Below are 21337 nucleotides of genomic sequence, written 5' to 3'. Positions count from 1 at the left end.
GAAATAACAGGATGCTAGAGTCTATCTATGTCTCTTTATTTTTCTGTCTGGCTCTTTTAATACTCTCTTTCTTCAGCTTCTGCTTTATATAGACACGGTTACGGGGGGGGGGGAGCAGAAAAAGTGGAGTCCATACAGTAAACACTGACATATTTAGTCTTTCCACGGGGAGGATATTTTTCTGTAGCCTATCTCGCGGTTAAATATGCCCTTATAAATGTCACAACTAATCCATGGACTCCCAGCATTAATGTGAAGATTGCACAGCTTGCATGGAAACAAGTCAGGATGGGAGAAAAGGGGGGATTTTGCAAATCTCCCATCAAAGTTGTCTAATTATGTTAATCAAGAATTCTCCAAATGTCAGCATCGCTGGAGAGGAAGAGATTTGGAGAGAGCGTACACTGTAAATGATGAATCAACCAATCAACCAGACCGCAACGATAGTAATGACAGTTAAAGTTAGACATACAAAAAGAGTCGGCCTTAAATAATAGGCGCACTTCAACAGTGAACACATGAATTAACGCGAAGAATCAATTTATTGCAAGATAAATATTTTCTTATGCTGAATTGGCATCGGTTTTGCTCCGTGTTTATGGGAATAAAGAGCTGAGGAATCTGCCAACAGTTTAACAAATGACATCCAAGTCCCAGATAGGAAAAAAATAACTGAACCATGTGAGAAATAAAAATTGTTTCTTTTCTTTTCACCATTTAAACTTTTCAAATATTATGTTAATATTATGTTAATATAATATTATGAATCACAGGTTATTTTCCCTAAAATGACAAAAGAGCCCTTGACCTTGAGTACCACTTGGAATTAATTTTTTTCTTTTTTCTTTTTTGTAAATTAAGTTTGTTTCTATTGTATGAAACTACATGCTCAATGGCTAGTAAGCTATCAGTTTTTATTACAACCAAGATCGTAAAGATAGAACGCTGAACTCGAGATGTGAAAGCGGAACTTCAGAAGCCAGCTTGTAATCTTAAATTGAAAAAAGCTAGCTGTTGGTTCTGTTTTTATTCTTCGAGCAAAGCTAAATATTGCATGGTTTAAACATCATAATTAATATACAGACACTAGCACTCATATTTGCTAATTTTTATTGCTAACTTGATAGATGCTATTTCGTTACCTTTGGGAAGAATAACTTCATTTCCCCCTTTCTCAGTGCTAGCTTAGCTTAGCTGCTCATTGCCCATTTATTGTCACTTCTAGCGTATTTCGGGTAAAAACCTGGGGAAAATATTTTGGTTTAACTCTTAAAACAAATGAGCATATATTCAGTATCACCAGTGTCTACTCTATTATATTACAGTTTTTAGCATATTTTGGGTAAAAGCTTAGGAATATATTTTAACTTATGTTTATCAAGAAAGCAAATCGCCGTTTTATTCATTATCAGCAGGATCTACTATATTGCGTTGTTCTCAAAATATCTATGAGCCTGGATATTTTAGCTTTAAATATGCTCACATGTCCAGTAATTTGTAAGTCGACAATTGAAAAAAAAGTGAGAAAAATGACAACACAAAGGAAGTCGTAATTTAATCATCCGCAAAATAAAATATTACAGTGCACAGTGCTTTCACACTCTATAAAGCTCCACGATCTGTGTAGCACGCATTAAAAACAATCATGCTGTTTATTGTGTTTGCTATAATTAGATCTTTATCAGCGGGAGGCTTTCTCCCCTCTGATTCTCTAATTTGATACAGTAGCGTGTGCCACAGGTTAGCCACATGGGGAGGAAACATTAATCTAATACAAGAATTCATTCAAAACTCCAGGGGATCTCCGCTAAGTGTTGCAATCTTTGGCTATTAAATTAATGCTGTTGTTTGTTTCATGATGGAATAAATAGGATATGCATGATGAATTAGTTAGTTTGCCGAAGACAGCGTCAATGAGACACAGTAATGGATGTATATGTATAATATTAGATAAGTAGCAGATTGAAATTTAAATCCAATCTCATCACTTTATTTTAGTCTTTATATAATTTTGTTGGAGTGAATCACTTTGAGCCCTGGAGCTTTTCTATGATATACAATCAGTCCAAATACACATGAATAATTTGTTAGCTATATTGCCTGGCACACTTGTAGTTCATGATTACTGACTGCATTAAATCCAGACTGTTAAAACTCCTTTTACATTCATTTAAAATCTAATGACACAAGAGTGCCTAAACAGGAATTTGTCCTTTGTTTTTCTTCTTTTGAAGAGGACCAACTCTAAGTCCTGACTGCCACCAACATGGCAGCCTTTCTTTAGACACTTATAGAGACTGATAATTCCCATAACACCGCAGACCTCAGTGGAATGGGCTTGAGCTCGACGCAAAATTATACCTCATTTGCATGTCATTAGGAAAATAGAAGCCACCTCCCCTTGTGGATTTAACCTCTTATAAATATATTTAAATATATAAATATCATGAATATATTAATTGACACGGACATCACAACATAATCACTAAAAACACACACACGCACATGTGGAAACAGTGGAGTCGCTTTTGGGCGAGACATGCGTGCAGACGGCTCTGAACACACCTGGAAACATGTTTCGATGCGCACACACACACGCACGCAAACAAAAATCATTACTGCCTCTGCACACATTTCAACCAACTTATCCCTGACCTTCTCATAAACACACGCAGAGAGATCCACACTCCACCCTCTATAAAATAGTCACACATTCTTCCTCGCCACCCACACCTCCCTGCATGTCATATAAACCTAGCCCTCTTTCTGTCTTTCTCTTCTTTTCCCCTTTTCTTCCTCGCCTTTTCTCTCTGTTTTCATGGATCAGCGGAGAGAGCAATTACATCAGCGTCGGTCTGACGGCCTGGAGATGAAGAGCTGTGTGGTTATGGGCAAACACCTGGCCATGGTTAGAGGAGCGGAGCAGGACCAGAAGTAGAAAGAGGAGGAGGAGGAGATGCAGTGTAGACAGATGTGCTGCAGGTTCTTTGGGCTATGGGGAGGCCTAGAAGCCCACTGAGTTTTGTGTGTGTGTGTGTGTGCATGTTAGGGGTTGAATTGTGATGGGAAGCACTGAAGCACAAGCGTGAGAACCCACAAGATGTGTGTGCGTGTGTCTGTTTGTAAATCGTGTGAGTGTGGTTGAGTCGAGTCAGTGAAGCCGTTAAACAACCCCCCATCACAAGCAGTTAACATTACAATCGCTCACAGCAGTCAAAACTCCGCACCACCAAAGTTTCAGGCTATCCATTCAGCATGCGTCTGCCTTTTCACTTATTGACAGAGTCACGGCCATTTGCATTACAAAAGGAAACTGTATGAAAATATTCACAAAACATGTCATCTGTGATATGGCTTCAAAATGCTTCAAACATGCCCAAAATCATTGGGAGAAAGAAAAAAAAAAACACACTGAAATACAACAGTAAAGCGGGCAATAGAATGTAAAACACTTGCTGTGCCTCCATTTCCTCCAATCTGTTGCTGAGGGATATTTAACTTTAATGTGGAGACAAAAGGAAAGAAAGAGAGGAAAAGTGTGTGAAAGAAAGTGGCGGCATTGAAAGAAACTGAACAATAAAGGAGGGGAAAGAGTGAGTTAGTGAAGTTGCGTGAGGATCACAGGTCTGCTCTTTGACCTCAGACTAACCTCAAAGAGTCCTCAGACAGACATGTGGTAGCCATCTGGCCTGGCTAACCATGCTATTATATCTGGTGATTTATACTTAAGTGTTACTTGAATTATGCTGCTATGGCTGATTTAGCTTTAGTTTTGCTTACGGCTCAAGTTCGTTAAACTCTCACTTCCAGTGACAGTGTGTCATACATAAATGGGCATTTTGAGTTTTATACACACGTGGTTATTTCAATCAAAGCAACTGTGCTCAAGTTAAATTGTGGTTGCTACATAGAGGATGTGTTATCTGCAATGGATGTCAGAATGAGTGGCACAAAAGTCTTCCATCTTGGATTAAGTGCATTTAAAAAAAATCAAGTATAGCTGAGAGGTTCCGGTTCTTGACAACCTCTATTCTTAAATGGATGCTTAAATCAAGACTGTAGTTAGTGCAATACAATATTTTACCAAAATGCTCAAATTCAAGTGTGAACCACATAACTAAAGAATCAGATCATTTAGCAGTTTGCTAAAAAATGTTGGATAACCACATTGTTGTTAACCAGCAAACTTCCACAGCTTCTGGAAAAAATAGGCCAATGCCATTCTTTCCAACACGTTCTCACTCCCAAAGCGTAACATTTTACGCTTCCGGGTACCCAACACGAGATTGAAAATATATTACGATTGAAAAAAATGAGGAAACATGAGAACCATTTGGAATGAATCTACACTTGTAAGTTTGTTTTACTTAAATCGCTTTGGAAAAAACTATCTAACGTCATTAAAGTGCTGGTTAAGGTTAGTGCTAAGGTTAGGGTTAGGGCTAGAATACGTGGCTGGAATGTGTATTACCTCAGGAGAGTCATTCTACTGGATTTCATTCATAACCTGGTGCGTAGCATAAGAACGCGGAAGGTCACCTCAGGAACGCCTTGGGACTTGACAAGTCGTCACTATACTTCGCCTCGGGAGTAAGAACGGGCTAACAGACAACAGAGAGCGATTGTTTTAGTTGCAAAAATAATGCACTTGGTATATGGGAAAACAAGCTTTCAGCTCCTGTTATTCACGGCCTCATTAAACACTACCAATGAGTTTATAGACTCTAATATTAATTTTATAAATAATGGTCCCCATAGGATTACACGAAGAAGAGTTTAAATACCTCAGGTCACCCTTTCAAATAAACGGATAAGGCTCAAGAGATGAAGAAGTGAGTGCAGTGGGTGGAGATGATTGTCAGGGGTGATTTGTGACAGAAGGAGAGAGAGCAAAAAGGATGGTTACAAGAAGAAGAACTGAATGAAGATGTTTATTGGGAGTGACCGGGATGGACCAGCGAGCAAATCCGAGGAACAGCTCAGATTGAGTGGTTTGGAGTTGAAGAGAGGTAAGGCTGTGATGGCCCAGACATGTGCAGAGGAGGGATAGCGGATATATTGAGCCCCTAAAGAGGTCAGCTGAAAGATGAAGATTACATTTAAAAAAGGAGAAGTGTTACTCCATTTCTTAGTGAGATGGACCTCTCTTTCATCATATCTGGTTTCAAAATGGCAAGATAAACATGGTGAAAATGCTCCAATGAAGGCTTCAAAATGAAATTTCACAATCCAACAGGTGACGACCCTCTGGGTATGCTCATCTTTTACATACAGTCTGTGTAAAGATACATATGCATGAACAAAGGACACTGAGAAGCCACCATAACGCCATAACGCACAACAAAAAATAGCAGTTGGAAGCAGTAGTTAGAGGAGCATATTGTTCTGTTTAGAGCTTGCTTATAAATATATTTAAATTGAGTAAGTTAGTCTTTCTTTTCTTAGAGTCTTCAGTGGCACCAAAAAAGAGAACAATGAAAGCAATCACCTTCAGACTTCCATTTGGCTTTTGGGGGGCTATGAAAATATCACAATTATAGCCTATTGTTAAAGGGTATTAGGAACTCTATCAGCAATACAACAAAGCAAAGCAGATGCATAGGCTGCTTTGACTGGAAAGAGGCAAGGATGAAACAGATGGAGCTGCAGGTCCACAGCTCTGTTAAGAGGTACAGAAAGTACTGTCATGTTGATATCACGAAGACAAGATTGTTATTTTAGTATTTCAAAATCCAATTTGTAGCCAAGCCACTTTACTGTGAGCTTCACCATGGGGAGTGATGGGAAAACTTTCTTCAAAGATAGACTCACAGATAAATTGCAAAGAATTTGTTATTGTTCTCCCCTCAGTGAAGCTCAAGATGGAGATTCACAAATTTTAAGTAATACTGAAGGTGTAATATACCTACCCACTTTTATGCTGGCTTACTTATTCATTCCACGACTCCATTTATAGGCTCTGTAACTCCAAAATTATATTTAATTTTCAAAAGAAGGGAAGGCACAGATTGTAAAATGAAAAGAAAAAAGCCTCACAGCGGAGCGTGTTCTTACTCCCAACTTATCTTATATTGATGAGATGCACTGGCTATCCTTAGGCATCATTTTGAAGCACAGGATAAATGTTGTGAAGGGCTGGTTTTGAACCCAAACCACAACCTTTCCCTAATTCTAAACAAGTGGGTCTGGCAGCTAAATATGAACAGAGTAAAAGTGAGAGTAGACAGAAACAGAAAGAAAACAGAAACTTAAAGAAAACAGGAACAGAAAGTAAATAGGATACAAACCAAAGTTCTCTTGTCAACAGTGCTGTAATTTACATCACATAACTACGGTGGCCCTGAGAGGCCAAATGGACTGCAGCTTAAGAAAACACCAGCAATAAGCTGCAAAAGCACACAAAACACAAAGGAAATAGGAAAAATGAAAACGGAAACCAAAACATGCCAGGTAAGTGTGTTTTAATCTCGTGATTTATATAATACTGATGACGGATTTTTAGCCTAATAGTCTGATGCCAACACGCTGAACAAGCTGGTTAAAAAGGCTGGTTCTGTCCTGGGTGTAGGACTGGAGAACCTGGTGAAGTTGTCTGAGAGGAGAATGCTACAAAAGCTTCTCAGTATCATGAATAACTCTTCTCACCCCATGCATGCCTCCATCAGAGCACACGCAGCAAAAGATTCATCGCCCCAAAATGCAGAACTGACCGGCACAGGAAATCCTTCCTTCCTGTGGCAATAAGACTGTACAACTCCTCCTCGCTCTGTAGATTACCTTTAGGATTAATATTAATGTAACTTTGTTTTATACTCTTTGTGCAATATTATTAGTCATCTGTTAGTTATTGATTGTATGTTTGTCTATTTCTCACAGTATATGCTGCTACACTACTTTCTTTTTAAATCTTTTTTTTGTATTCATTTTGCACAAGTATTGCACTTTACTGATAGGTATGTTATTATTTTATTTATTGTATTATATTTTTATTTTATTGTACTGTATTCTACTTTAGTGTATTGCATTCTATTTTATTCTATTCTTGTGTACTCTTTTTTCTTCTTTTCACCTTGCTGCTGTGAGCATGCTCGTGACAAAAGAATTTCTCTCGGGATAAATAAAGTTCAAAATTAAATCTTATCTTAACACACTTACCTCTCATCTTTTCTTTCCTCACAAAACCGATAGATTCTCCACTTCTTTTAAGTGTCTCCCAGCTCAATTCTTAGCATCTTTTGGTTCCTGCAACTGGTGCGTCAGGTTATTGTCTCCCCAGAAATACTTCCCTTGTGCTTTTGGAAATCTGTTTTTTCCTATTTCTGCTTTCATTTTTCCTATTTGTGTTGTGTTTTGTGTGCTTTTGCAGCATTTTTCTTATTGCTGGTGTTTTCTTAAGTTGCAGTCCATTTGGCCTCTCAGGGCCACCGTACATAACCCCCTTCTGCCTACTTATAAGGTCTTTGTTACTCTTCCAAAGAGGAACATTTGTCTAAAACTCTGGGAATGTATCTTTTTCAGCATTCTGAAAAAAATGTTCTCCCTGGGTGAAATTGGTTCAGAAGAGGGCCCTGCTCCAAAACCCTCCCTGGGTCACAAGCAGATTGCCACAACAATTTGAATGGAAGATGTTGACGTGTCTGCAAAAGTTGCAAACCATTTATAAGTTTAAAAGGGTGATGCAATTCCCTGAAATTCACTAAAGCCAGAATTTCTTTGAGTGTTAACACGTTATTCTAAGAGAGCACAAATAGTGAGTAGTAAATACAACAATAACCTTAGTGAATGTCAAAGTAATGTCGATGTAAAAGAGAATTATTGGCTGAACTAGGAACAATAAATCAAAACTGTCGTGCATTTAAAAGCACAGTGTAAGCACAAAAAAATTGTTGGTTAATTGAACTCAGAGGATGTAGATCTTTGTACTCGCAGCCAACACAGAAGCACTTGTTGCAGACAAGTATAAACCCAGAGCACGCCTCCTAGCCAATTAACAGTAAAATCAGCCCAAACAGATTTTCAATTGATAAATCTTTAATGATACCAGGGATTTTACACAAATACACACTTGACAGTGCTAATTTAAAGCAAATAGGAAGCTTGATTAAAAATTCCCCGGGCATAGTGGGGGAAGATAAATGTTTGAATAATTTATCAGATTTAATTGACACGACTGCGATGTTGTAAACAGAAATATTTTGATGTTCGTAATGCATTTTGACACGTTGAGATTTTGGGAGAGATCCAAGGAAGAAGACGACAGATTCAGAAGGGGAAAGAAACTCCAGGAAGTGACAGAGGCTGAGGAAGAGGGAAATCAGCTCTCAGAACTCACCATTTACATATTATTACAGATCAAGCTGCCTCTACAAGCACTTTGGAAATTTTTATCATAACGAATGAAAAAAAAAAGTCTGGGAAAGTGGTGGGGCTATGATAGGCAGCGGAAGTGATCAGCAAACCCAATGATACACAAGCCTCGGAGGCTGCCTGAGGCTACAGCGCTTTGGTTTGACCCCAGGAATGTGACACTAAACAAGGATGTAAATACAGCGAGAATCGAGTGAGAGAAGAGGAAGAGATGGAGGCGGGGGGGTTCTTAGTCAGAGCACATATGGTGTTTGTCGCAGTACGGCACACATAAATACAAGCACACATCAAGATAGGGAGAAAGCGAGTGGAATTGTAAGTAAGCATCACAAAGATAACAGAAAAAGAAAAAAAAAAGTCAGGGGGACCGTGTCATGTTCCACTGGGGACCTAGCAGGGGTTACACGGCCAGCAGGTGCAAGGCCAGCACTTGTCCGATAAGAAACCGATCTGACAGGCTTAGGGCGTCGGGGGGTTCCCCGGAGGCATCTTCCTTGGGGAGCTCAACCCGGGGTAGCGGTCACGTCCGGTTGGGGGCTCTGTTGGCTCTCAGGTGACTGTTTCCTCGCGGCTGCGTGCAGCGGGGCTAGGGGAGGGTCTGTGCTGACGGACGTGGGTTACTGACCTGGCAACCTGGCTGCCCCTGGGTGGGTCCGGGATGGGCGTGAGGTTCTGGGGGCGCTCCGTCTCTGGGCTGGGGCCCGGGCCGGGCCTCGGGGGCTTGGGTCCTGGTTGGTGTGTTGCCGGGGTTGTGGGCGGGTGGGTGCATGGGGGCCCGGCCCTGGAGCAGGGTGCCGCCGGTGCGTCGAGCCGCCTGGGGGGCTCTTCAACTGGTGGGGGGGATGGTCACATCTTGCAGGAGCTTTCTTCTCTTCAGGAACTCTCTGCAGGAGGGGGAGATACAGGAGAGGTGGAGGAAGATCTCAGCCTGGGCGTTTACCATCTTATGTAGTCTGGAAGATGTGTGGATGGTGGGGTGGGTGCAGTTTTCTCTGTGGTGGGGTTGGGTGGACTGTCCAGGGCTCTGTGGAGCCGGGGGGCGCTACTGCACTGGGCCCCGGTCTGATGGGCCTGGGCCCCCCTTCCCTGGCGGGTCGCGGAGGGTGGGAGTGCCTACTGGGGTCAGCGGGGGAGCTGGCCCCAGGGAGGGGTTACCTGCCCCTCCCTTCCTTCCCTCCCCATCTCCAGCTGCCTCCCTCTTCCCGCTCCTCCACAACCACCCACACATGCAGGGCCTTGGAGTGGGGGTATGTCACCAGGGTGCAGAGGAGGCTACCCCCCCCCCCCCCCCCCCCCGTCCCCGTCCCCTTCTGGCTGCCTCTGCCTCAATTTTATCCCACAACTTAGACATTCACATTATTCACACTCTCATTACACATACATATAGGATCTTGGGGGTGGGCACAATCACGGAGTCCAAATCACCATCAGGGTGTACACCTCACCCCTGACGTCGTTGCCCACCTCTCAATTTTAAATACACTTAGTCATTGAGGGCTAGCAGGAGGGACTATGCGCTTACCTGCTGCTCCTTGGCAGGTAGCTCCATGCCCTCCTGGGTTTTAATTGCACCTTAGAACACATATGCATCAACACTACAATGAGCGGGTGGAGGGAGGTTTGGAGTCTTCTCCCACCCCCATTCTCTGCGGCCTGCTGGAGCGGGAGGGCTAGTAGGAGGAGTTGGCCGTCCGACTGCGGTCTGGGGTGTGGGGCCTCCCTGCTGCTGCGGAGTCGGGGTGGTCTGCCTCTCCCCACCGCAGGGAAAAGGGTAACACCACCTGGGTCTGGGTGCAATTCCCCCCTCCAGGGGCAAGGGTACCTAGACCCGGTTTGTAGAGTACGCTTGGGGAGTGTGATTGTGTGTACAGCGTCTCTTTATGTCTGTCTCCACGTTGGTTGAGTGTGGAGTGAGTGCATATGAGAGCATGAGGGTGGGAATGGATGTTTGTGTCTGTGTGTGCCTGTATGTCTGTGTCTATATGTCAGGTTGGGTATCAGACGCCACCTCTCTGGGGACACCTCAGGCCCTCCAAGGTTTGGAGGCCTATCTCCACCCACCACCACTTCCCCTGCCGGTGGCGGACTCCCTCAGGTGTCGGTGTGTTGGTGGTTCTTTGTGTCTGGGGGTGGGCGTCCGGGTACACACCGGCTCACTCCTTGGCGGCCGCTTGTCGGGGCCTGGGGCCTGGGGCTCGCTCGGGCCCCTTTGGAGGTGGGGTGCCCCCGGCCTCTCGGCCTGGGGCTCGGTCACTCAGGCACAGCTGGGGGCCGGCGGAGCTCACGGGCGCGTCACTGCAACTCCCCCTGGCTTCTGCTCCGCGGCTGCTGGGCGAGCCCTCATCTGGGACTCTCCTCAGCTCTTACTGGAACAGTGGCGCGGCTGCCCCTCTGTTGGTCTTCCATGGTCTCTTGTGTTCTGGGGGCCTCTGGATGTCTGGAGTTTTGATCTCCTCCATACCCGCTTCACACCCTGGAGGACGGGGCTGTGGCCCCCCCACACTCCCTAGCAGATCATTACATGGAGAAACCTTTGGAATGCAAGCATGCTGATCCACACAGGTATGCACACATGGGTATTCACAGACGCGGACTAAAGCTTTCTTGGCTGCTGCCTCAAAGCACACTGTGCGCTGTCCATCTTGCGTGCTGCACAATATCGTTTATTATTTAGTAAATATTGATATCTATGACTAGCTAGTTTATTGTGATGGTGCTTTGTTTTCTCTATTATTATGTTACTCTTTGTTGTTTGCTGTCTCCTCTGTTTGTTTTTTTTGTTTGTTTGTTTTTTTTCTCCATACAGGTGACCCAGGAGTTCTTTTTTTTTTTTTTCTCTCTCTCTTCCCCCCCCTTCTCACCGTCTCTTCTCCCCTTTGGTTTTCTTTCTTTCTCTCCCCCTCTTTCTCTCATTCATTCCCCCTGTCCTATTTATTAAAAAAAAAAAAAAAAGAAAAAAAAAAGAAAAAGAAAAGATGAACTGAAGCTCTGCCATCACGTAATGTCGCATACTGCTGTTTCTGATGTCATTTAAAAAAAAAAGAAAAAAAAGAAAAAAGAAAAAAAAGAAACCGATCTGCATGTGACGGCCTGCTTTCCTGTCCACCCCGGCTTCTGGTAAACATCCCAGTTATCTGCAAACAAACAGAGTTTACCTGTGACTATGAATGAATACATCAAATTTTGATGGAACCACCATGTAAGGCTCCCTGCACGCTCAGAATGCATCTCCACCATCATGATATGGTGTACACCTGAATACATGAATAGCCAACAAGGAGGCCCTCGCTGTTTGTAGGGGTGATGTTGACTGAATTTTTAAAGATGTTATTTTGATTTGACACGACTGCTTGGCTCGGTGGAGTTCGGAGGGGGGCGGTGGTGGATGGTGGATATATAAGACAGCCAGAGGAAGAGACAGAAAATCATCCAAGGCAGTCTGTGTCTGGGGAAGGGTGCAGGATAAACAGCACTGGGAGAAGCTCCAGAGGACAGAGACAAAAGACAATCAGCTGGTGAGGGATGGAATCATCATACCGACTGTCATAGGGACGGACAGTGCGGAAAGACTGACGGGAAGGAGACAAAGATAGAAGCTAGCAGATAAACAGATCCGGAGATGACAGGCTCACAGTGACAATCCTACACGTAAAGATCTGAAGGTACTAACACGCGAAGACAGCCAGATGCAGAGATAGACTGTAGAATTAGATGTCAGCATTACAGACAGCAAGATGAAGTCACCTAGACAGCCCGCAGGTAATGTAAGTAATTGGCACCATTTGTTTTTTTCTTTCCCTCACACCTTCAATTTATTCCCAACAACGACAGAAAGAGTCGCCACAACACGAGCTTCCCCACATTACTGCACGTAAGATGCGAAAAAAGAAGTGGCAGCGGGATGGGGGGGGGAGGCTAGGAGCAAAGCTGACATTACAACACACGAGCGTTTATGTTGCCTCAAAATGTACGGCATCAACATCAAAGGAAGCCTCACCTTTTGCAAAGAAGGCGAAGACGAAATAAGCGTAGGCCCCTCGCTTTATTAACTCCCAATCAATAAACATGCAGTCGGTGGAGAGGTAATCAGGAAACACTGGCAAATGGCCTGACAATGTATCAAAGCCGACGCTCCGAGGCAACGGCACAAACTCTAACAAGCATTTTATTACCGGTAGCTGTTACTGACATTAGTCAAAAACCAAGAGAGATAAAATAGAATAAGGAATGCAGCGTGGCTGGCTGAGAGGGCCCCTCGGCTGAGAGTGTGCACCTCCTGTGTTTGATAGCCACACGCCTCCTCTTTGATATGATAACAAATATAAATTGTTTAAAAACATCAAATAGGTAGCGAGCGGGAAGCAGTCTCGCTGTCACGGATGTCTAGGGGGCGATAATGTTGCTTGTCCACGAGGTTGAGAGTATTCTGCTGCAGGCTTTTTGTTTGAGCCACAGGACGTATTAATGGGATATTTCAGTTTTTCTGCATGTCTAATATCACTGTTTTTTTCTTCCTTTTCTTTTCACTGCGTCGTCTTCTGTGTTCCTGTGGTAAAGTAGTCACATCCTAACTGTTAGCATAAGTACAAATGAAACAGTCCATGATCCACACGTAAATGTGCATTCTGTATTCACAATCCCACTGAGATAAAGGAGCTTCCAGCAAATGTTCTAAACCGCCATGTCCATAATTGTGTTTATTTACTTTCAGCTAACGATTCAATCAAAATGAAACACTTTTTACAATTATTCTTAGTCTTATTAATATACTTTTTTGATCCAAAAGTGGATTTCTGTTTCTGTATTAACCGTAGAACACTATCGCTATAAATAGTAACGCAATCACTAATGCCGGGTGATTTTTACCCGATATAATATGACCAACAAAAAGTACTTGTCATCAAAATATATCAAAATATGACAACACATGACAAATCAGAGTGGTCTGCTTTTACTTTCAACTGTGCCATGTCTAACAGAATGAAAAAAAGTGTCATGAGGGGATGCTAAAATAATGCTGCAAAATTACACAAAAATCAGGAATTCAAGAATGAAAAAATTCCTTAAAAAAAAAATAAAAAATGACACTGGAAAGCTGGCCTTTGATCCACCCATTCCTGGGACATTTGAGATATTCCTGGTGAAGGCACAGTCTCCTTGACACGCTAACAGCTGCAGGAGAGAGAAATCATGTAACTGTATTTGCTCGGATGAAAATCACCCAGCAATAGTGTTCTAGGGTTAAAGCTATGCTCTAGGTACATTATAACAACAAACCCTTCAGAAACCCTATGACATAACCTACACCATAAGCTGATGACTGTCTTCAACAACTGTGATTGGCCTGTTTACTACCACTGTTTCCTCCTTTGCACTTCCATATACCTTTTGCAAATGAACAAGATTGACAAAGGAAATTGAAGCCACTGCAGAAATACATCTAACCTGCATTCTGCCTGAAGGTCACCAGATGGCGATAGATTTGGTTGCAAAACGACTTCTGGCTCTATAGAAGGCTAGGGGGAAAAAACGGCTTTCTGCCTTGACCACTGATTTTGCAGACACGTGATTTTTGACATATGAAAGTCATCTTGACAATATAGAGTTAAATGAAAAAGGCTCCGAGTGGTTTGCAACCATCCAGCAGCCACTGCTTACAAGAGATAAATGTGTACTACCCAACCACTTGGTAAGTGGTGGCAGGAGGCTGAGGTTAATGGTAGATGTTCTGAAATCAGTTGCTAAAGCTCTACTTCCACTTAAAGCGCCCCTTATGCAGGCTTAGAAACAATAATTCCTTGGCAACTTGGCAAGAAAACGGCAACAATCAGCTGACCCCTATGAGCAAGCACTTGGTGACAGTGGGAAGGAAAAACACCCTTTTTAAAAGGAAGAAACGTCCACCACAAGCTCCTCAGGAGGGGACGGCCATCTGCCATGACCGGTTGGGTGTGATCGGACGAAGACGGGACAAAGAAACTGTGGAAGAGACCCAGAGATGCATGAACAATGCATAAAGAAATAGTGAATGAAAAAAGGTCATGAAGAAGAAACACTCAGTGACTCAAGGGAAGGGCCTAGCAGCCTGAGCCTATTGCAGTGTAACTAAGGGAGGACTCGGGGTCACCTGATCCAGGCCTAACTAAGCTTTATCAAAAGGGAATATCTCTGCCAGACAAGTTGGGATCTTCCACACATCTGCCAGCAACCAAAGCAATGGTTCTGCAGCCTCTTTGTTTCACTAAGTTAAAGCAAGCAGCCATTTGCAGAACACACATTTTTCCTCCGTGATCTGTGGTTGTATCCAAAATGACAGACAACTCTCAAGCAATATATGCGTGACACACATGAAAAACATCTATACATGTTCTTGGTAATTTTAGGGCCTCAGTCACTTACTTTGGGTCACACTGAATAAAAAATTAACTCTACTTTGTAAATCTTGGTCATACTGTGTTTCAAAAAAAAAAGGGATTACATATCATATGACTAACAAGTCCTTAGTCAATAAACAAGCAGTTTCACAGTCAGACTCATCCATCCCATCACCAAGATGGTGAAGGTGAAAACACTAATGTTGAAGATTTAAAAATGGACTTCGGAAAGCAGTGGATTACATCACATGAAACAGAATGAAAGAGAATGGAAAATAAGCAAAGAGGAAAACTTAGATTCCACCAGCTAGCGTTTCAGCGATGATATTGCAGAGTAACATAGGCACACTGCTCGCAGGTGTAAAGACTGACAACAGCATCAGGCACTTCTGTGGGCTATGTTGTAGGATCTATGTAGGCTAAACAGAAAACTCTTAAGCAAGCCTGAGGTCTTTAAAAACATATCCCTCACTTGACTGTAGCCCAATAACTTTGATGGAAGTCAGTAGGTGTGTTTAAGGTACCCGTGTTTGCAAGCCTTGTTCAGGAGAAGCTGCTAAACCCAAGGGCTGCTAACCTCGCATCCAGGTGAGAAGCCAAGACTGAGACCCGCTCCTCCCGTCAGCTAATTTGTTTGCTTCGTTCGGGGGCATAGCTGATATTAAAAGGAGATCCTGAGCAGCTGGGAAAGAGGGATGCAGGGAGCTGGGGAAAACGGGAGTCAGGGAGGGAGGGATGAGTTTACAAGCCCCAGGTACGGTGAGTGGGTGAGTGAGAAGATGCAGAAGAGAAGGCAATGAGGGAGAAAGGAAAAAAAAAATCTCATCCAAATAATTTTCACCCTGTGGGCGCTAAAATGCAAATCACAGATCAAAGACGTTTGGAATGGAAACTGGCGAGATTGGGAAGGAATATCATCAAGCTGGGGTTATATATGTATGTTCAGGTTGTGAGAGAGACATGTTGGACTCAGGTAATGGAGCTGACCTGTACTTGAACACTGCCCCCCACTGCCACTATCATTTTCCTGCTTGCTTTTTCGCAAGGTTGAAGCGTGTACAGTACAGTGGAAAGTAATTCAGTTTCCCCTTACGCTACCCTTTCCCCCCCTCTGTCTCCTTCAATCCATGTTTAGAAAGTCTTTTTCTCGAGCCAGTAACTGTCTAGTTTACACAGACCTTCATAAATGTTGAGGTTTGGCAACCGCAAATGGTTGTTTGCGTGTTGCCTTGTACATCAAGACACTTTTCCCACCGCTGAGTGAACAGCTTCTCCTTTCTAAGGAAAGGAATGTCAAAAGGCTGTCAGGGAACGGCAACAACAACAACCGCCGCCGGAATGTGTACCTAGCGAACGCGGCACTCTAAGTGCTCCAACTACTTCAGTGCTCCAACTACTTCAGTGGTGTTTGATTTGGGGATTTTTTTGTTTTTTAAAAGACACGGGAAGCTAAACGGAATCATCCCAAAATGCATCTTGCTTAAAATGTTCACTCTAAACCTACAGTGGAAATAATAGCGCAGCATTCATCTGCCTCTATACACACTGATGTGAGAGAACATACGGTCGATGGGTGTGGGCAGAGAGACTGAGAGAGAGGATGATGGAGGTAGAGGGGGGCGTGCTATAGATAGAAACTCAGGGGAAGGATGTGACTGGGAGAAGGTGAGGGAAGTCTGTACAAGGAGTCTCCACATTAATGCCTAATTAATGTCTCTCTACCCATTAATGTCTAATTAATAATTTACATCTGTCTCATCCACCTGAAGCTGTCATAACTTTTCTTGTATCCAGAAATTAAATGTGACAATGTTACATTTGTTTTCTACTTCTGACTCTGGCAGGCATTCAGTTTTTATTTTGAACACATCTGAGTAAAAATATACCAAAAAATGTAAAAATCACTGCCTCATCCACTTGTTGATGACGCGGCATAATCCCATTAGCACGTTAGCACTCGTAAGCCTCACGTGAAGGTCGCGGCAAACTCAGTCATTTCATTAACTTCCGATATCTTTGAACATAAGCAAATAAATGTGAAGAAATGGCGTAAAGCGCAGTCTTATTTTCCAGAGCCTCAGCGTCTGTTTTCAGACACAGGGCAGGTATTCGGTTGCGGTTCCCTGGGTGCCATCTGCATCAGCACCAAAGCCTTTCACTGACGTGGATTAGCGGTTCACGGCACTTTGACTCCGACCGCCGCAGGATTCAAAACACAGCTGGATTTTTATGGTTGGTCAGCACAACCTGTGGAGGGTCACCCTGCTCCCAGTGTTCACCGAGCCCTCCTCAAATACACCGTTTCCTCTCTGCTGTAGTTGCTTTCTTTCAGGGTATTTGCTTTAAGAATGTAAATCCTTAATCCTCCCATCTTTTTCTTTTCTCATTGCTGCCTTTCCCTTCTCTCCACGTCCACCCATCTTCCGTCTTTTATCCCTGTTAACCTCTCCATCATCTCTATATTGCATTGCTGTCCGATGTTATTTTTTTCTTCCTTCCTGCGCCCGGTGTCACCTGCTTTGTAATCTGATTACTTCACAGCGGAATTAGTATGTATATTTAATGCAATTTTTTCTCCTTTTCTCCTCTCCGTCTTTTATTCTTTTTAAATCTTGATGAGTGATGCGCGGAGGAACGGAGATGGGGTGGGGTTGCTCTACTTGCATGTCTGGCGGATATGCCAGGGCCATGCTAATAAATGACAGCTGATTTATGCGTCTGTATTCTTTTATTTATAAAAAAATAGCAAGCGGGCTGATTTCTGATATTAATAATACAAGTGGATCCACTTTGATTAGGCTTCTGTGGAGAGCTGTGCATATTCAGCATTACAATTAAAGCCTCTGATGTGAAATAGGAATGACACGCTAATGAAGCGAGCTAGCGAGCCTGAACCACGACTGTCCAACAGCATTACGGCCCATCTCAGATGAAGAGTAATTATACGAGGAACACTGAAATGTCATTAAAAATCTTCAGTAAGTGATTTAACCCACCATTCCTCACTAATGCAAGATATTTCTTTTTTCTTTACCACCATCCAACCCCCACATGATCAGCTCCCTACGTCCTTCCCTTTTTTTTTTAAGCAATCTTTTTTTTTTCTCCACGAGACCCAAACTTCTGCCTCATAAGTTCCACAAACAAGAACAACAATAAAAGAAGGCCTCAAGACCCCTTAAACACAAACATATTGAGATTTGAGACGAAGACATACAGAAGCATTGTCCTAATTTAATTCCACAACTCCGCGGTGCCAGTGGTGGTAGATAATTGAAATCATTCCATTACAGATTCCATTATGAATTGGCGATTAAAGCCAGATGTGATTACCATGGATTAAAAGGATGATAGTTGTGATCCCCCCCCACCACATAACCTTACCAGCTAAATGTAAGTGCTTTATTTATCACGGTTAAACATGTAAAGGTGAAAACACAACATGGAGTATGTAGCGTTGTTTTTTGTCTACCTGCCAAGTGACGAGAGATGCAAAGCAGCTGCTGGGGTGAGTCTGGTTCAATTTCTTTTTAAATTTTCCACCGTCCCCTCAAAAATAAACAGATGAATAATACTAGAGAGAGCTATAATGTGTAAAAATGATGAGGGGGGGTTGATGATGAAGGCAAAGAGTGTGTTTGAGGGGTGTGTTTCTTTCTAAGAGGATTTAGATAATCTGATTCTACCCTCTCATTCATTCTTTGATGTGCTCATTTTCACAGGCAAAAAGGAAAAAAGATTTGCCAGCAGCCTCGAAGGGTTGTGTTTGTTGTTTGTTAAAGCATAAAGCAAACAAATAATGAGCTATATCATGTCATCATATCTTATTCATTAGGACGGACTATCGAGAAGTCTCTTTGTGCGTGTGAGTGTGTGTGTTTGAGAGACGAGGGGGAGAAAGACCTGATAGGATACGTGTGTGTGTGTGTGTGTATGTGGCAGATAATGCCAAAGGCAAGAATTCATGAATATCAGCAGTTTCTCACCATTTTGTTGGGTTAATCCCTTGTTTCAGTTGGAGAAATAGGCATTTCTCTTGCATACATTACACCGGTGCCTGCACATCACATTCACACAAAGCAAAAAAGTGCATTTACGTCAGGTTCCTCTGATGAAGCGATGAGTGAAGTTTTATGTATCGAGGTCATAGTTTTTTAGGGGTTTTTTTGCCTATCTCAGCAGCTCCGTCCACAGAGTGGAAAGTCAGATGTGGTAAAAGGAGCAGGTGAGCTTGGAGTCAGGTTTACTTTAAAAGGTAGTGACTGGTGGAAAACACTTAGTGGACTACACATTGAAGGATTCTCATCTCATGGGGATGTTGTTTTATCTTACATTAACAGAAAAATCGCTGACTGTGAAGCTTTAAGAGAATCTTATATAAAAGTGGACAAAAACATTACAAAATCTGCCTCCCCCAACCTACTGCTCGTGACACAGATATGTGATGGCATCCGATCTCAGCACCGGCTGGGTGGCTACTAGAGCTGGGCGGGGTGGGGAAGTGTCCCCTCGCCCACCACCGAACCGAGCGTCATGCCTCCGAGCCATGCAATTATTTTTGCACTGCATCCAATATCAACTTGAGAGCAATGCAAATTATTTAAGACGCGCTTTTCAGGGCTCGCAATTATAATAATGATGATCTCAATTAGCGTTGCCATTGCCTCGGACTATTTAGCAGGCAATTTTGCAGCCTCGGGGTAAGGGTCTTCTAGGGAGCCGACACGCATCGTCAGGTCAGAAGGGGTGGAAAGAGAAAGACCGAGACGGAGACTGCACTCTTAATCAATAAGCTGAGACTAGAGATATTTACCACCCAATCCCACAAGTGCACGGTTCATAAATTGACCTAATTGGTCGTTGTTAGAGAAATGAATGATGCCAGGATGCACTGTCTGATTTAAAAGGCCAAGATACAAGCTAACTTACTAGCTATTGTACTGAACTCCTGAAAGTTAGACATGGACACTGATAGCACTCGCTCATTGTGGCAAGTACAGGCTAGTAGCTAGTTTGGACTAGTTTAATGATGAGAAACAGATGGAAACAGCTAGTCTGGTTCTTTCCAAAGTTTACAAAAACAAGATATAATATAGTAACAACTCATAAAAGTGCTCATAAATTACTTTTGAAGTTAGCCGCTTTCCCACTTAGTCTTTTTGCTAAGCTAAGTCTTCTGGCTGTAGCTCTATGCATATATTTAGCCTCTGTTATGGAACGATGCAGCTAAAACAACTATCAGAAGCTAACATCTTAGCTCACCTGTGGTTTCTCACATGACGTCATGGACACATTCCTTAAGCGTTGTCTACAAGATGATACATCCATTGCCAACCAGAATAAACCACACCAGGGAGGCGTGTATTCCCTGAGGTTCCTGGTGGTTTCTAGCAAATGAAGGTGCTGCGCCAAAAACCTTTTGATGATTACTTTGGTTGCTAGCAACACTTGCCTGTAGTTCCTCAGGTTTGTCTCTAAATACTCACAAACTGCTACTTCATAAAGTATAACTTTAGCAAGACGCAAACAAGAACTGGAGAAAATTCAACTGCTTGTCTCATCGCTGCAACTAATGTGTTTCAAAGGGCACAACTTTTGCTCTGAAGGTTAACCTTCTCCTTTTCTGGTTTGTGTCACAGTTTTCACAGTTTCACTAAAGCTCAGATAGTAGCAGTAGCAGCAGAGTGGCAGTGTTTGTAGACAAGGCTGTTAGTTCTAGTTAACCTACGACCACAGCAGTATGCTAGCGACCAAACCAAGGTGCACAGACTTGACTTCCAGTCTTATCGACTTCTGTTAACACTTTCATGTTGAGTTTATGGGGTCAGTCGCTCATTTCAAGTCATATTTAAAACTTTGTTTCTATCATACTTGTTTATACTACACATTTCAGAAGTGAAGATCATCTGACATATGCTCATAGGCTAATGAATTCTGATTGAGAAGTCCAGTAAATACATTAAATACAATAAATATAGAATAAGTAATGTGTTCGACCATCAAATCACTATGGGAGGCAGTATTTATTGCTACATATTAAATGTATTACTTCCTTTATATATTACCTGGTATAAAAAATGACTAATTATATTTATATAAATTTTGCAATTCTCCCTTTTGAATAAGGGATATGCAATCTGATTAGCCAGTTCCTCAGAGAATCTTGACTCGACCAAATCAAGCTTCTTTAGCCTGACCTGTTGCATCACTGGCAGGAGAGGCCAGTAACAATTATTTATTAATTATCAACAGCTGTATCACACACCCTGATAACTTAAATGTGTATTTGTTGCTACTGGCACAAAGTTTACAATGAATGGTGATCTTTCTCAATTTTGAAGGAGGCAAACTAAAAATAAAAACAATTCTTAGCCGTTGAAAGTATACTTCTTCTCCTATCCATCATTCTCCATTCACCTTTGTTCAGCTTTCTGGCTAGTAGCCAGGATTAGTTTCCCTGGCCATGACCTGGCGCACATTCACATACACATCATCACATAGCCTACCTAGGGGAACACGAAGACACAATTAGGTATAGTGAGGATTAATAACTACAATACTTAATTTGCTTGAAAATGGTCATCAAAGGTTTGGTT

General features: G+C 42.6%; 1 protein-coding gene across 3 annotated transcripts in view; it reads right to left on the bottom strand.

Moving 5' to 3' along the window:
* mdfic (MyoD family inhibitor domain containing) overlaps window positions 1–20209 on the bottom strand; it is a 53492-nt gene extending 33283 nt beyond the window's left edge. For 2 of the 3 annotated variants that reach the window (XM_080887713.1, XM_080887715.1), the window contains exon 1: window positions 20004–20206. The gene's annotated coding sequence lies outside the window, so the exon portion shown is untranslated. Of the gene's footprint in view, window positions 1–20003 lie in introns of all 3 variants that reach the window. The other variant, XM_080887716.1, reaches the window with a different exon arrangement.
* Window positions 20210–21337: the final 1128 nt, after the last annotated feature.

The sequence above is a fragment of the Rhamphochromis sp. 'chilingali' genome, assembly GCF_963969265.1.
Source record: "Rhamphochromis sp. 'chilingali' genome assembly, chromosome: 7".
Lineage (NCBI taxonomy): Eukaryota > Metazoa > Chordata > Actinopteri > Cichliformes > Cichlidae > Rhamphochromis > Rhamphochromis sp. 'chilingali'.
This window is presented reverse-complemented; position numbering and strand designations above follow the sequence as displayed.